This window comes from Bos javanicus, chromosome 6, assembly GCF_032452875.1.
Source record: "Bos javanicus breed banteng chromosome 6, ARS-OSU_banteng_1.0, whole genome shotgun sequence".
In the NCBI taxonomy this organism is placed as follows: domain Eukaryota; kingdom Metazoa; phylum Chordata; class Mammalia; order Artiodactyla; family Bovidae; genus Bos; species Bos javanicus.
Genome location: NC_083873.1, coordinates 53,082,990 through 53,101,257, shown reverse-complemented (window position 1 = coordinate 53,101,257; position 18,268 = coordinate 53,082,990).

The window sequence follows — 18,268 nt, the reverse complement described above, 5'->3', positions numbered from 1 at the left end:
CGGGAAGATCCCCTGGAGAAGGAAATGGCAACCCACTCCAGTATTCTTGCCTGGAAAATCCCATGGATGGAGGAGGCTGGCAGGCTACAGTCCATGGGATTGCAAAGAGTCAGGCATAACCGAGTGACTTCACTTTCTTTCTTTCACAATATTTTGGTCCATGGACCACATTACAGATACTGTTTGTCTTGTGATAACAATAGTAACAAGAAAAGTCTAGAAAAAAGATTCTTATAGCCTTACTATACTGATTTTCCTCTTGTTGTTCAATCACAAAGTCATGTCCTACTCTTTGCGACCCCAGAGACTGCAGCACACCAGGTTCCCCTGTCATTCACGATCTCCCAGAGTTTGCTTAGATTCATGTCGATTGAGTCAGTGATGCCATCCAACCATTTCATCGTCAGCTACCCTCTCTCTTATTATCTTCAATCTTTCCCAGCATCAGAGTCTTTTCCAATGAGTCAGCTCTTCACATCAGGTGGCCAAAGTATTGGAGTTTCAGATTTAGCATCAGTACTTCCAATTAATATTCAGGATTGATTTCCTTTAATGTTGACTTGTTTGATCTCCTGGCAATCCAAGGGACTCTCAAGAGTCTTCTCCACCACCAGAGTTCAAAAGCATAAGTTCTTCAGTGCTCAGCCTTCTTATTGGTCCAACATTCACATCCATATATGACCATAGCTTTGACTATATAGACATTTGCTGGCAAAGCGATGTCTTGCTTTTTAATATGTTGTCTAACTTTGTCATAGCTTTCCTTTCAAGGAGCAGTTTCAAGGATAATCACTGTCCACAGTGATTTTGGAGCCCAAGAAAATAAAATCTGTCACTTCATTCACTTTTTTCCCCATCTATTTGCCATGACGTGATGAAGCTGGATGCCCATCATAGTTTTCTGAATGTTAAGAGTTAAGGCAGTTTTTCCCACTATCCCCTTTCACCCTCATCAAGAGGCTCCTTAATTCCTTTTCCCTTTCCTTCCTTAGAGTGGTATCATGTGCATATCTGAACACATTGATATTTCTCCCAGCTATCTGAATCCAACTTGTGATTTATCCAGCCAAGCACTTTACATAATATACTCTGTATATAAGTTAAATAAGAAGGGTGACAATATACAGCTTTGTTGTACACTTTTCCAAATTCTGAACCAGTCCATTTTTCTATATCTGATTCTAACCCTTGTTTCTTGACCTGCCTACAACTTTCTCAGGTAACAGTTATGGTTGTCTGGAATTTTCCACAGTTTACTGTGATCCACAGAGTCAAAGGGTTTAGTGCAGTCAATGAAGCAGAAGTAGAAGTTTATACTTCAGTAGAAGTTTATCTGGAATCCCCTTGCTCTCTCTAAGATCCAATAAATGTTAGTAATTTGATCTTGAGTCTCTCTGCCTTTTCTAAATACAGCTTCTAAATCTGAAAATTCTCAATTCACATACTGCTGAAACCTAGCTTGAAGTATTTTGAACATAAACTTGCTAGCATGTGAAATGAGAGCAACTGTATGGTAGTTTAAATACTCTTTGGCATTGCCTTTCTTTGGGACTGGAATGAAAACTGACATCATCCAGTCCTGTGGCCACTGCTGAGTTTTTCAGATTTGCTGAAATATTGAGTGCAGCGCTTTGACAGCAACATCATTTAGGAATTTAACTCAGCTGGAATTCTATCACTTCCCATAGCTTTGTCCATAGGAATGCTTCCTGAAGCCCAATTGACTTCACACTCCAGGATGTCTGCCTCTAGGTAAGTTACCACATCATCATGGTTTTCTGGGCCATTAAGACCTTTGTTGTATAGTTCTGTGTATTCTTACCCCCTCTTCTGCTTCTGTCAGGTCCTTACCATTTCTGTCCTTTATTGCGCCCATCCTTGCAAGAAATTTTCCCTTGCTAACTCCAATTTTCTTGAAGCAATCTCTAGTCTTTCCCATTCTATTGTTTTCTTCTATTTTTTTGCATTGTTCATTTAAGAGGGCCTTCTTAGCTCTCCTTGCTATTCTCTGGAACTCTGCATTTAGTTGAGTATGCCTTTCCCTTTCTCCCTTGCCTTTCACTTCTCTGCTTTTCACAGCTATTTGTAAAGTCTCTTCAGACAACCACTTTGCCTTTTTGGGGGGTGATGATTTTGTTCACTGCCTCCTATATAGTGTTATGAACCTCTGTCCATAGTTCTTCAGGCACTCTGTCTACCAGACAATATCTAATGCCTTGAATCTATTTGTCACCTTGACTGTATAATCATAAGGGATTTGATTAAGGTCATATCTGGATGCCCTAATGGTTTTTCCTACTTTCTTCAATTTAAGCCTGAATTTTGCAACAAGGAGCTCGCAATCTGAGCCACAGTCAGCTCCTGTTCTTGTTTTTGGTGACTTCTCCAACTTCAGCTGTGAAGATTATAATCATTCTGATTTTGGTATTGGCCATCTGGTGATGGCCATGTGTAGAGTCTTTCTATTATGCTGTTGGAAGAATGTGTTTTCTATGATCACTATGTTCTCTCAACAAAACTCTGTTAGGCTTTGCCCTACTTCATTGTTTATTCCAAGGTCAAACTTGCCTGTTACTCCAGATATCTCTTGACTTCCTACTTTTGCATTCCAATCCCCTATGATGAAAAGGACATCTGTTTTGGTATTAGCTATATAAGGTCTTGTAGTTCTTTATGGAACTGTTCAACTTTAGCATTAGTGGTTTGGGTACAGACTTGGATTACCATTACATTGAATGGTTTGTCTCAGAAATGAGCCCAGATCATTCTGTCATTTTTGAGATTGCACCCAAGTACTTCATTTCAAACTCTTTTGTTGACTATGAGGGCTACTCCATTTCTTCTAAGGGATTCTTGTCCACAGTTTGTAGGTATAATTTGCACATTTCCACTCATTTTAGTTCACTGATTCATAAGATCTGCTAATACCTTCATTGAGTTATGCAAGTCCCTTTACCACAACAAGACTGTGATCCATGAAAGAGATGTTGATTTTAATACCTTCAAATTTTGATACTTAGTGTACAACACATTAATTAATTGACTGTTACTATTTAAGATTGTTAATACTGTTAAAACACATGGAAGGCTATCAGAATGGTCTCAAACTATTGTCTGGAAATTTAATGAAGTATGAATTGCAATGAAAACATTAATAAAGGTGATTGCTGGACTTTATAAAGCCTCTTCAAAATTTAAGTAATCTTTGCATATATTATTTAAAATATTCTTACAGTAAACCTGTGAACATCTATGAGATAGGTCACATAATTACTTTGGATAGTTTAACTATTATCATCTATGACCTTAAGTCAAGATGGCCAATATTTAACTGAAGAATTGAATCATTCTTTCCTTATCATCAACATTAAAATTAGTTTCCAAGTGAAAAATAAAGTGAAATGCTGCCTAAGATATGCAAGAATTGTGTACCATCCAAAGACTCAGCTACCAAATATCTAATAAAACTCTTCAGGAAGCCTTCAGTCTAGAGAGTGGTGGAGGGGACACAGAAGGATACAGAGCATCAGTCATTGAAAACAGTCCAAACTGCTTACCTTGTTGGGTAGTTATGACAAACAAGATTTTAAAAATATTTTTAGATTTAACACGGAAATTATAAAATTATGCATAACTCAAATCAGTAGCAACTTACCAAAGAGCAAAAGTGATGCATATATAAGTAGAACACACTGCATGACATGCACTGAATGATCTTCTCACTTATAAAGCCAACTTAATATTTTTTCTTCAAAAACAAAGATAGAAAATGTCTATGCAGTACAATGTGTAGATTCTACATTATTTCACAGCTCAATGCACCTAAGATTCTATATGCATTACTAGTATCCAAACTTGTGACCTAACAAATTTCACAGAATTTGCATCTAACTTATTTGAAACTTTGCCCATAAATGATTTTTTATACAAAGACACAAATCCACTCAGAGCTGAATGCAGAGGCCAAGATTCTATTAAGAGTTTCTGCTTTCAGGTACAGTTTTCTCTGATGTTATTTTGCATTCTAAAAGAAACTCAAGTCATGACATGTAAATAAAGCTAGTAGCTATTTTCATTTTATTTCAATGGTTGGAATATTTCAAATATCCTTTATATGAATTAGCAAGTGTTCTGAGGCTAAGTAATCCTGAAAAGTGACTAAGATGTTATCAAAGCCGTTTTCAGTGTTCTATTGGCTTTTCCATTTACCCTGTGCACTTTCTTGTAGGATGCAACTTTATTCCTATTTAGTTGTCAGTTTTACAAGTTATTCAGAACATTGTAAGTAAATATTAAAGTCAACGCATTTAACAATATTTTTGGTTTCTGTGATTTAAATTGGTAGGTCTGCATTGGGATGGGGGTTGTGGAGTAACTGAATTTATTAAAGCAAAATTGAACATTTATGCTTCAAAGTATCATTATTCCAAATCATCAGTTCAGTTCAGTTGCTCAGTCATATCTGACTCTTTGCAACTCCATGGACTGCAGCACACATAGACTGCAGTCCACAAAATAAAATTTTGAAATTTTATTTCACAATTAAAAAGATTATATTAATGATGAAAGTTCACCCTGCAAATAAAAGGAATTAGTTAGTTCAGTTCAGGACATGATTTACAAACTCAGTCATGTCCGACTCTTTGACACCCCATGGACTGCAGCACACCAGGCCTCCTTGTCCATTGCCAACTCCCAGAGTTTACTAAAACTCAAACCTATTGAGTCAGTGATGCCATCCAATCACGTCATCCTCTGTCATCCACTTCTCTTCCCTTCAATCTCTCCCAGCATTAGGGTCTTCTATAATGAGTCATTTCTTCACATAAGATGGCCAAAGTATTGGAGTTTTGGCTTTATCATCAGTCCTTCCAATGAACATTCAGGACTGATTTCCTTTAGGATGGACTGATTGGATCTCCTTGCAGTCCAAGGAACTCTCAAGAATCTTCTCCAACACCACAGTTCAAAAGCATCAATTCTTTGGCGCTCAACTTTCTTAACAGTCCAACTCTCACATCCATACATGACAACTGGAAAAACCATAACTTTGACTAGACAGACCTTTGTGGCAACGTAATGTCTCTGCTTTTAAATATGCTACCTAGGTTGGTCATAACTTTCCTTCCAAGGAGTAAGCATCTTTTAATTTCATGGTTGCAATCACCATCTGCAATGATTTTGGAGCCCCCACAAAATAAAGTCTAACACTGTTTCCACTGTTTCCCCATCTATTTCCCATGAAGTGATGGGACTGGATGCCATGATCTTCGTTTTCTGAATGTTGAGCTTTAAGCCAACTTTTTCACTCTCCACTTTCACTTTCTTCAAGAGGCTTTTTAGTTCCTCTTCACTTTCTGCCATAAGGGTGGTGTCATCTGCATATCTGAGGTTACTGATATTTCTCCCGGCAATCTTGATTCCAGCTTGTGCTTCTTCCAGCACAGCGTTTCTCATGATGTACTCTGCATAGAAGTTAAATAAGCAGGGTGACAATATACAGCCTTGACATACTTCCTTTCCTATTTGGAACCAGTCTGTTGTTCCATGTCCAGTTCTAACTGTTGCTTCCTAACCAGCATACAGGTTTCTCAAGAGACAGGTCAGGTGGTCTTGTATTCCCATCTCTTTCAGAATTTTCCACAGTATATTGAGATCCAAACAGTCAAAGGCTTTGGCATAGTCAAAAAAGCAGAAATAGATATTTTTCTGGAACTCTTCCTTTTCCCATGATCTGCGGATGTTGGCAATTTAATCTCTCATTCCTCTGTCTGTTCTAAAACCAGCTTGAACATCTGGAAATTCATGGTTCACGTACTGCTGAAGCCTGGCTTGCAGAATTTTGAGCATTACTTTACTAGCGTGTGAGATGAGTGCAATTGTGCTGTAGTTTGAGTACTCTTTCTCATTGCCTTTCTTTGGGATTGGAATGAAAACTGACCTTTTCCAGTCCTCTTGCCACTGCTGAGTTTTCCAAATTTGCTGGCATATTGAATGCAGCACTTTCACAGCAACATTTTCCAGGATTTGAAATAGCTCAACTGGAATTCCATCACTTCCACTAGCTTAGTTCGTCGTGATGCTTTCTAAGGCCCATTTGGGTTCAATTCCAGGATGTGTGGCTCTAGGTGAGTGATCACACCATCGTGATTATCTGGGTCATGAAGATCTTTTTTGTACAGTTCTTCTGTGTATTCTTGACACCTCTTCTTAATATCTTCTGCTTCTGTTAGGTCCATACCATTTCTGTCCTTTATTGAACCCATCTTTGCATGAAATGTTCCCTTGGTATCTCTAATTTTCTTGAAGAGATCTCTAGTCTTTCCCATTCTGTTGTTTTCCTCTATTTCTTTGCATTGGTCGCTGAGGAAGGCTTTATCTCTCCTTGCTATTCTTTGGAACTCTGCATTCAGATGCTTATATCTTTCCTTTTCTCCTTTGCTTTTTGCTTCTCTTCTCTTCACAGATATTTGTAAGGCCTCCCCAGACAGCCATTTTGCTTTTTTGCATTTCTTTTCCATGAGGATTGTCTTGATCCCTGTCTCTGGTACGATATCACGAACTTCCATCCATAGTTCATCAGGCACTCTATCTATCAGATCTAGTCCCTTATATCTATTTCTCACTTCCACTGTATAATCATAAGGAATTTGATTTAGGTCATACCTGAATGGTCTAGTGGTTTTCCCTACTTTTTTCAAGTTAATTCTGAATTGGCAATAAGGAGTTCATGATCTGAGCCACAGTCAGCTCCCAGTCTTGTTTTTGCTGACTGTATAGAGTTTCTCCATCTTTGGCTACAAAGAATATAATCAATCTGATTTTGGTGTTGACCATCTGGTGATGTCCATGTGTAGAGTCTTCTCTTGTGTTGTTAGAAGAGGGTGTTTGCTATGACCAGTGTATTCTCTTGGCAAAACTCTATTATCCTTTGCCCTGCTTCATTCCATGAGGCCTAATTGCAATCCCACTGCCTCGGTGAAGTAAAACAGTATCAATAAGCAGGTTTCTCTCTCTTCAATAAAGTGAAAGAAAAGCTGAGAAATACAGTATTTATAAAAAATTTCCCTTTATAATCAATATATGTTTCAGTTATTGTAATAATGTGAAATTTATCTTATTTTCAGATGGCTACACCCAGGTGATAGTTTTATCTAATTGAGAAAAATAATTTAATAAAACCCAATTTGTTATTTTCACTTTTTTATCCATAATATGAGGAAGAATAATAAAATTTTGGTTAGTGTTGTGTGTCTTCAGCTTATAAATGTCATTTTAATCAAAAGTATCTAACTACAAGAATATTTGAGGAGACATAGAGAATGATACCTACTCACAGGATGCCTATTATTTTGTAGAGCAGAAAAGATATGTAATGTAATATGCTTAAGAGTAAATGTTATGAGCACATTAGGATGATGCATATAATCCACTATGCAAGTTAAAAGAAAGAATGGATGATTTCTCATTACTATCAGCAGGGAGATCTTTAGGAATTGGTTGATTATATTAGCTTCTTGAAAGATAAAACTACTGATAGTCAATAATAAGTGAGAAAATACATGGATTTAGAAAAATATGAGGATTAGAGAAAAGCAATATTTCGATAAATAGCATGTGAAATTTTTACAGTGGGAAATAAGTCTTGGAAACAAGAGCCTGACCGTAACTATCTTGAATATTGAATACATTACTTTACTCTCTTGGCAAAGTGAACCTTAAAGTTTCAATGGCAGATGTAGTTGATCTAAGAACAATATTGCAAACAACCTACTCTGATGGTGACCTGGGAGATTAAATGTGTTGATATATGTATAATGCTTATAGTTGTTTTATGATCACATACTGCTTTATTGCAAATTTATTAATTGTTTATTCAATATCCAGTTCAAAACCTGGGTCAGGAAGATTCCCTGGAGGAGGGCATGGCAACCCAATCAAGTATTCTTGCCTAGAGAATCCCATGGACAGGGGAGCCTGGCGGGCTGCAGTCCATAGGGTCACAAAAAGTCTGACACAGCTGAAGAGACTGAGCACACATGCATGCCCACACCCTGTGTCTTGATGCATGCCATTCTTTTCTGATGAGAGATTTACCCCAAAGATTCTTTCCACAGGTACAGAACAAAATAATCAGTGTTATGTTTAAGCATGCTGTTTAAACAGTGTTAAGTATGATGTGTTCAAGGTTGTGGCTATGGGCATTTATATTCAAAGTATGTCACAGTTGGTACATGATCGACTTCAACAAGTGAGAAAAGAAGTTATCTGCATACAGATGTCTTCATATGTGCATAAGAGTGTGAAGAAGCTGAATGAAAGTACTCAGATAATCTCTTATTTGATCTTTACACAGGGCAAATGTAATCAGCCTGAGTTGACTAGTGGAAAAATACAGAAAGCAAGTAATTTATTCAACAGCAGAGAATTAGGAAGTTTAAGAACTGGAATTTGAACCCAAGCTTATCCAAAAAACAAGTCATGGTTTGTTTTATTTTTTGTCTTTCAATCAGTGTATCTTTGCAAGTGTTGACCACCAATATTTATTAATTTGTTTAACCAATGCAGACTTTCAAAATTTACATTAAAAAATACTGTCTAGCTGTGGTAAAGTGGAGATAAGCATGTGGTATCATGGATAACCCATCTACTGGATCTGAAATTCTGGATATTTGGATTCAGCATGATTTGATAATGCTAATAAAATTTTGAGAATCTCAGTGCATTCTAATACCCTGAGAGACCTTGTCTTGTCTCCAAAGGTATGTGATAACTTAGGTAATCAAAGATTATGAATAAATACAAAAGGACTTATGAGGCTGTATATCATTTTATAAAGAAACAGTATTTCCCCAAATCAAAAGTATGCATACAAAAGTAGTGAACACTGTGACTTTCAGGAAAAGATATAAATGGAGAAGGTGACATGATGTAAAACGTACTCACTGAAGCTACAAAATATAAAAGCATGATACAAAACTTTGAAGACACATTATTTCTGTCAAAAAGATCAGCACTATGCTTCAAAATTCCATCACAAAGCACCGAGCTTTTATTGCAAATCCTGAGAATATACACTAGAGAAGCATGCAATCTGAAATTTTATATAAGCAGATTAAATTCAGGCTCACAGAGGCCTTGTTTCTCATATAGGCCTCAGGGGCATAATTCCTTTAAAGTAGAGCTCCTTAGACAGCAGTAACATCTTGCCAGTAGGTCCTGTCTCACATGAAACATCTGACACTGCTCTTAGAGGTTTCTTGGGTACCCAGTGGCCCCAGCTGGTATGTAGGCTATATACATAGTTTAAATAGTTCTCTTGACTTCTGGCAATTTCTGACAAACTGGAAATCCCAGCAGGAACTAAAATGACATTGACAGCTGTGGGATGGTCTGCATTGTATTTCACCTTCCAGTATTTTTTACTCTTTCAATAAAGTATATCATCAAGAGGGATGGGAGGCCTGTCAGGTCACAAATACAGCACAAATGAAAAATGACAGAAGTTTTGCTCTTTGTATAAATAGGGTCTGATGTGGAGCTTAGTTAAAGTCACCCAGACTCTTGAATAAAGTTTAGAAATAGGGCAAATTTATTGTGATATTTCAAAAATCTATTTCCCATCCAGTTAGATTTGAGGAATGAGTGATGCCCCTGCAAATTTTATAATAAATCAGATGAGATCTCATGGCATGGTTCCATCCAGAGTGGACCTTATGGCTTGCCTATTAACCTCTCACTTCTAGGAACTGTTCTCTTCACAAATATAGTTACCGGGCACCTCCATGAAGTCCTTTTCTTGATATACTAGTATCACTGAACAGGTGCTCTTGAAAGGTAGGGGTGGGTGATTATGACCTCAAATATGTCAATCAGTCCCTTTCCCAAGGATTTAGAATTAAAAATAAAAATAGTAGGTCATTCTCTCTTGGGTGATGTGACCAAGGATATAAAAATTCAGGAAGTATATCTTGAACAAATTTCATCTGTTATTTTAGAAAAGAAGCAATAGATAGACTCATAAAGAAATACTAATAAAACAGACATGCAGAAAGGAGCAGAGAGAAAATTCATTGGTTCCCTATTCCTAGACAGACTCAATCCATTTTTGAGGTCCATTTATTTTCTCTCTCTCTCTCACACACACACACACACACACATATATTTGTGTCTTTAAGAAGTTCTTCTGTTTTTCCTAGCTTAATGCAAAGTGTTGATGGAATAGATAATTCTCACTGATATTTGCTACTAATGGAAATACAATATTTCTAGTCATGCCCCTTCTATAAGAAAGCATACATTAAAAATATATGTTACAATAATGGAAAACACTGGTGGAATAAGTACTGTATTAAGTTACATGTCAGATAGTCAGTAACAAAGTAGAAAGATACAGGTGTTAAAGCCAAAAACATTGACTCTGGCTCTTATCAAATATGTGGTCTTAGATTAATTATTTGAATGTTCTTCATCTTAGTCTTGTCTTAGGCAGATTTATTATATGTAGTCACACAGGCCCCCAAATTCAGAATGGCCTGGGATTTAATGCTCTGTTTTCATCATGTTGAAAGTCTTAATGATTTTGTCTTCCAACTAGTGCTTTGTAAGTGAAGTTTGATGAGACAGTGGAGTGTGTACTGGGAGCTTGGAGCCTTGGATTATGCAACCCTGCTTCTACTGTCCTCAGCCTCCTCAGGGAGGGTACTTCTCTGTCAATTTCTGACCTTTAAATACCCTGGACCCCATTCAGACTCCTTCTCCTCACACCTTTTTGCATCTGTGGCTGTCCTTTCCAGGGCTGCAATTGGGCTGCATCATTGGAGTACGGAGAGTCCAGTATTCAGTCATCACTCTTTGTTCTTGCTGGGAGCCTGGGTCCAGGGACTGTTTGGTCAGATGCATGACATATGGGCTCTCAGGGTGTGGAAAAGCAATCCCTCCTCCTTGGAATGACAGCACAACAGCACTGCATATCTGACAGGTGTCTGTAGGAGCCTCTCTTCCAATCCTGATTCCAATACCTAGTATATCTTGAGATGAAGATTGAGATACCTGGGCATGTCCATCCACAGTGCATTGTAGCAATGGGCCGTGAAAAAAAAATATTGATTTTTTAGCATTTTTCTTTTACTTTGGGCACTGCAAATTATGTAGCTAGCCTTAGTTTTGCAGTGGAATAAGGCTCTTATCCTGATTCCAAACAAGGACCTATCCTTTTCTAGGCTTTTCTAGCAAGAGGTTGGTTGGGTTTCTAAACATTAATTTGCATGCATTTTGGTGAAAGAAAAGCAAGTCATAAGGGTTGCAGAAAAAGGAGATGTTGAAGAGGAGAAAGCATGTTGTCTCTCTCCTCTGGGTTACTTTCTGTAGCTTCTTAGCTAGTGTGTCACCACTTGCTTGCAGAACAGTGGACAGCTATCCTCAAGTGTGAGCAGCTTCTTGGGATTTAACCCACTGTGTTGCAGTCATTTTTATTAAATAACACATTAAGAAACAACATGGAGTTAGAGGAAATGGAGGATGTTTAAACATATTATAGAAGACTTATTGCTATTCAGTCGTCAAGTCATGTCCAGCTATTTGCAACCCCAAGGACTATAGCATGCCAGGCCTCCCTGTCCTTCAACATATCCTGGAATTTGCCCAAGTTCATTCCTATTGAATTGGTGATGCCATCCAACTATCTCATCCTCTGTTGCCTTCTTCTCCATCTGCCCTCAACTTTTCCCAGCATTAGGGTCTTTTCCAAAGAGTTGGCTGTTCACATTAGGTGGCCAAAGAATTGGAGCTTCAGCATCATGCCTTCCAATGAATATTCAGGGTTGATTTCCTTTAAGACTGGCTGATTTGATCTCCTTGCTGTCCAAGGGACTCTCAAGAGTCTTCTCCAGCACTACAGTTTGAAAACATTAATTCTTTGGTGCTCTGCCTTCTTTATGGTCAAACTCTCACATCTGCACATGACTACTGAAAAAACTATAGCTTTGACTATACGGAACTTTGTTGCCAAAGTGATGTCTTTGCTTTCTAATACACTGTATAGGTTTGTCATACCTTTCCTGCCAAGAACCAATCACCTTCTAATTTCATGGCTGCAGTCATCATCCACAGTGATTTTAGAGGCCAAGAAGTGGATATCTGTCATTGCTTCTACATTCTCCTCTTCTATTTGCCATGAAGTGAGAGCAAATTTGGAAAACTCAGCAGTGGCCACAGGACTGGAAAAGGCCAATTTTCATTCCAATCCCAAAGAAAGGCAGTGCCAAAGAATGCTCAAACTACCGCACAATTGCACTCATCTCACACGCTAGTAAAGTAATGCTCAAAATTCTCCAAGCCAGGCTTTAGCAGTACATAAACCATGAACTTCCAGATGTTCAAGCTGGTTTTAGAAAAGGCAGAGGTACCAGAGATCAAATTGCCAACATCCGCTGGATCATGGAAAAAGCAAAAGAGTTCCAGAAAAACATCTATTTCTGCTTTATTGACTATGCCAAAACCTTTGACTATGTAGATCACAAGAAACTGTGGAAAATTCTGAAAAAGATGGGAATACCAGACCACCTGACCTGTCTCTTGAGAAATCTGTATGCAGGTCAGGAAGCAACAGTTAGAACTGGACATGGAACAACAGACTGGTTCCAAATAGGAAAAGGAGTACGTCAGGGCTGTATATTGTCGCCCAGCTTATTTAACTTATATGCAGAGTACATCATGAGAAACGCTGGGCTGGAAGAAGCACAAGCTGGAATCAAGATTGCTGGGAGAAATATCAATAACCTCAGATATGTAGATGACACCACCTTTATGGCAGAAAGTGAAGAGGAACTAAAAAGCCTCTTGATGAAAGTGAAAGTGGAGAGTGAAAAAGTTGGCTTAAAGCTCAACATTCAGAAAACGAAGACCATGGTATCCGGTCCTATCACTTTATGGGAAATAGATGGGGAAACAGTGGAAACAGTGTTAGACCTTATTTTGGGGGGCTCTAAAATCACTGCAGATGGTGATTGCAGCCATGAAATTAAAAGATGCTTACTCCTTGGAAGGAAAGTTATGACCAACTTAGATAGTATATTTAAAAGCAGAGATATTACTTTGCCAACAAAGGTCTGTCTAGTCAAGGCTATGGTTTTTCCAGTGGTCATGTATGGGGGAGGGATTGTGGGCATGAGGAGAAGGGGATAACAGAGGATGAGATGGCCGATGGCATCACTGACTCAATGCACATGAGTTTGAGTGAACTCCGGAAGTTGGTGATGGACAGGGAGGTCTGGTGTGCTGTGATTCATGGGGTCGCAAAGAGTCAGGGGGTCGCAAAGAGTCGGGGGGGTCGCAAAGAGTTGGACACGACTGAGCGACTGAACTGAACTGAAATCTTAGAAGAGCTAAGATCAGTTAAAACAGTCAACATAAAGCACATAGACAAATGTACTACATAGTATTTGATATACAGAAGTCATTAGTCATATAATAATTTTTGATGAAATGGCAGCCAAAAACCACCTGTATAGTGTTATACTTCTTCCTTCTGAGAAGTGGAAGCATATTGAAGTCCTATGATAAATTAGCTCTTGATTCTCTACCATAAAGGGAGACATGGGTAATTTTGATATAGTGGCAATTCATAAATGTTTAAAAACTTAATTTTGGACAGTATTTTCAAACCCTTCCTATCAGTTCTGTTAATGTAAGAAGCAACATTGATTGATTTAATTTTCACCTCTTCTATCTGTTCCTGATCACTTGCTAGTAAAAGTGCTAAAAAGCAGTGAAATAGCCAAAAGGCTGACAGGAGCTGAAACAAACAAACAAAAAAAGTTATTTTTAATTCCTCAAATTTGTCTAACATTTCAACCACATCTCTATTATAATTATATAGTCATCTCTCATAACTGTGTGTGCAAACCATTATTCATGCACAACAAATAGCATTAAGCAATACGTCTGGAGTTGAGCAGTTGAAATTCTAATGTAGACATAGTCATGATCAAACTTTGTGGGGTTACTTATGTCTTCAACAATGCACAGATGATGGAATCATGTAGCATGAAGCTTTTGTTGAGACTGTGGACTATCTATCATATCATACATGAGAAAACCAAGGAGTAAAGATAGTGAATCACTAGTTCATGATTATACAATAAATAATGAAGCCAAGTCTAGATAATAGACACACTGCTATCTAAAGTCAGTAGCTGCTTTTAAAACCAACGTTTGCAATTGTTTAAAATCCAAAAGTAAATCTACACTTGTAATTACTTACTCTATAATTTACATCTTTTCCTAACAAATTGTATCATTGCTTTCCATAATTCATAGCTTATGTAAATTCACAAGCAAAAGAAAACTTAGAACTTCATATAATGAGACCACAAAAGATTAACTTGCTTGCTAGAAGGCAAGTGAGGTCTTGAAATCAAGCCATTTCACTACCAAGTTAATATTTTAGTTCTCTTTGCACGTAATAAATATATTAATGTCTTTCTGAAAACTTTGGAGATGTGAATAAAATAAATAATTTCAATGGCCTTTTTAGAACTGAACTATTAGGGAAACCTAATAGGTACAGGATATCACATTTGGTGTTATCATTTTAGAGCCAAAGATCTGATTAATATTCACTGGGTTTGTCTGAAAATGAAAGAGTATGATGTTTATCAACATACAATGGTGTTTGTTCATCACATTGATTTTTTATTATGAGTTTTCACAATTTGAAATAATAACTACAAAACAACCCAAATGGATTTCTGATTGTTCATTGTTTGTAGCATCTGTAGCAAATATGTTGGCATGACACTCACAACTAGCGTGCTTTATTTAAAATTAAAGGGAAAATAGTACTAATTATAAACATTGTCTATAATAGAGCTTTGTGGTTTACATAATCACATTTTGTAAAAGAAAAGAGGCAAGCTTGGTCTGACTTCATTTTTTCATCAGAAAGGATCTGAATATCTTCTTCCCATGGTACCAGCTGCACTATTTTTGCATGAGATCAGTGTGTTTCATTTCAATAGCTTGAAGAGAGAGTTTACTTTTGAAGAGCTGCGTCTTGCAAATGTGCCAGGGGAAGGATAATTTTGCTCTCTGTAATAGCATGTAATAGCTAGTCCTGTCCAGAAATTTTGCTTCACAAGTTATGACTAGACCAGTATTGTCACTAACACTCCCAGTCTTAAATAAAAAGGCACTTTTTTTTTTTTTTTTGCTATTTTTCTCACGGAGCATTTTCTGAAGTAATTAAATACATAAATAAAAGTTAGATTAAAAAGTAAATAATTTATTTTGTGGCCTCTAATCTCAGGCAGGCTTCCCTTTTATTTTTTGCATGCAGGAAAAAATATATTAAAGCAAACAAATAAGCTCAAACCAATGTAAAAATTTAAAGTGTGTGTGTTAGTTGCACAGTCGTGTCCAGCTCTTTTTGATCCCGTGGAGTGTAGCCCACCAGGGTCCACTGTCTGGGGAATTTTCCAGGCAAGAATACTGGAGTGGCTTGCCATTCCCGTCTCCTGGGGAAATTCCCTACCCAGAGATCGAACCCAGCTATACACGTCATTTAAAATTTCAAAGTAGTCAGTGAGAAAATCTAAAATAAATATTCCAAGTATTGAAAAGCTATGTATTTTCCTCAAAATAATATAAATCAGTATACTGAAAACAAGACAGTGTTTCTATTTCAATGTTTAACAGAAGAACTGCATAGAGTGAAAGGAAATTCACAGAATTTATACCAGTAACATTGGATGTGTGTAAGGACCTTTGGGTGATCTTTCCATATCCTAGATTCTATCTCTGTTTTTCAGGCAAACTGACCTGTATGTCTTAGATAACATTCATCTCCACTTCCTTAGAGCCTAGAGCTGTGTTTTATAATAAAATGGTCCTCATGATTATGATGGTTTTATATCATGCTCTATTTAGTGAAATGGACAAATTCTAAGTACTGCTTTGATGTTTTGCTCACTGTGTAACCTTAAGTATGGTAATTCATACATCAGTTCCTGTTTTTTCCCTCACATCTGTAAAATGAGAAGGCTAATAAGTATCTACAGGTGAGTTACCCATAGTCTAACATAATATCTCATGAAAATATCTGATGGTACTTCTTGATAAATAATTTTAGTTATGAATTATATATGAGAAGTCAATGATTGAAATAAAGATAAAAGAGAAAACATAAAAGGTCTGCAGAATATAATATAATTCAGACTTCTTCTACATATTACTTGATAAAAGCAATACAATTATGAGGACATAAATGCAAAATAACACAAGTAGCCTTTAAAGATATTCAGACCTTAGAAAAGAAGAAATCTGCAATTACAAAGCAATGTAGAAACGTAATGTTAATCCCTTCCTCAAGGATTAGAAAAACACTAACAAGACAAAAATCTAACTACTCCTTGATGAAAGTTTTTAATCACTTCATAATATAACCTGCTCTAGCAAACATTTAATTATTATTAAATGTTAAAAACACATACATGTTGGTAATGTTTTCCCACTGCTAAGAATCATCATCTTTAATGTACCTGAAAATGTTTTTGGAGCCAAAACTTGTTTTGGAAGATATTCCTGTTTACAAAGTCTATTGAATAGTTACAGACTGAGAAAAGGACATTGCATAAAGGGTGACTTTTTAAAATTTTTAATATCATTTAAAATATTTAAAACAAATCTTACAGACCAGAAAAGATCTAGACTTGTACTGAATTAAACTGAGGAGTAAATCCATGGCTGATATCCCCAAAAATAAGAAAGGCTAAGTTGCATAAGGATGATTGATAACAAAGGGAATACTGAAATATAACATAAATTAAATAATTTGCATTATCCAGAGCTAAAAATAAGTAACATAGTATAATTATTGTGCCCAATATACAGTAGAATCTAAGTCATCACTGCAGAAACAAACAGCTTACATAATTTTTGCATGCCTGCTCAGCTGCTCAGCTGTATCTGACTCTTTGTGACCCCATGGACTACAGCCTGCCAGGCTCCTCTGTCCAAAGAATTTTCCAGAAAAGAGTATTGGAGTATGTTGCCAGGCCCTCCTCCAGAGGATCTTCCCAACCCAAGGATTCAACTCACATCTCCTGCATTAACAGGTGTATTCTTTACCACTGAGTCACCTGGAAAGCCCTTATATAATCTAAATATACTATTGAATGTAATTCTACTTATTGAGCACATATATATGCCAGGTTCTCTAGTAGATGTTGATGTTTCAAAGACATTATCAAGTCCTGAACTAGAATTGACAGTTTAATGGAAAAGACATTGCCCATAAGTACATAATTTCAATGTCAACAGTAAAGGGCACATCCATACTGTTCCTCCTCACCAGCAATTTGTTTCTTCTATAAAATGTGCACAAGTCTCATCTGTTACTATGATTTAATTGGAATTTGTCATCTTCCATGCTTGGGCTGTCTGGATGCAATTATTTAATGGCTAGGATTTATTGAAGATGAGTTAAATATGTACCCCAGAATATTAATAGCCAGATGATTGATCACTTCCATAATGGAACTCTGATCCACACTAGGCCAACTGGCCCTCCTCCACTATGTCAACTACAAATTGGCACTTGCCATGCACAATAATGCTCCTTGGAAGGAAAGCTATGACAAACCTAGACAGCATATTAGAAAGCAAGGATACAACTTTGCCAACAAAGGTCCATGTAACTCAAAGCTATTGTTTTCCAGTAGTCATTTACAGATGTTGAGAATTGGGCCATAAAGAAGGCTGAGCACTGACCACTGAAGAACTGATGCTTCAAACTGAGGTGCTGGAGCAGACTCTTGAGAGTCTCTTGGACTGCAAGAGATCAAAACAGTCAATCCTAAAGGAAATCAACACTGAATATTCATTGGAAGGACTGATGCTGAAGCTCCAATAATTTGACCACCTGATTTGAAGAGCCAACTTAATGGAAAAGCCCCTGATGCTGGGAAAGACTGAAGGCCAAAGGAGAAGAAGGCAGCAGAGAATGAGATGGTTAAATAGCATCACTGACTCAATGGACCTGAACTTGAGCAAACTCTGGGAGATAGTGGAGGACAGGGAGTCCTAGTGTGCTGCAGTTCATGGGGTCACAAAGAGTTGGACAAGACTTAGTGACAGAACAACAACAATGGGCATTTGCCATCTACCTCTGTGCAGTGCTGTGCTGTGTGCTGTGCTTAGTCACTCAGTTGTATCTGACTCTTTTGGATTATAGCCCGCCAGGCTCCTCTGTCCATGAGGATTCTCTAGG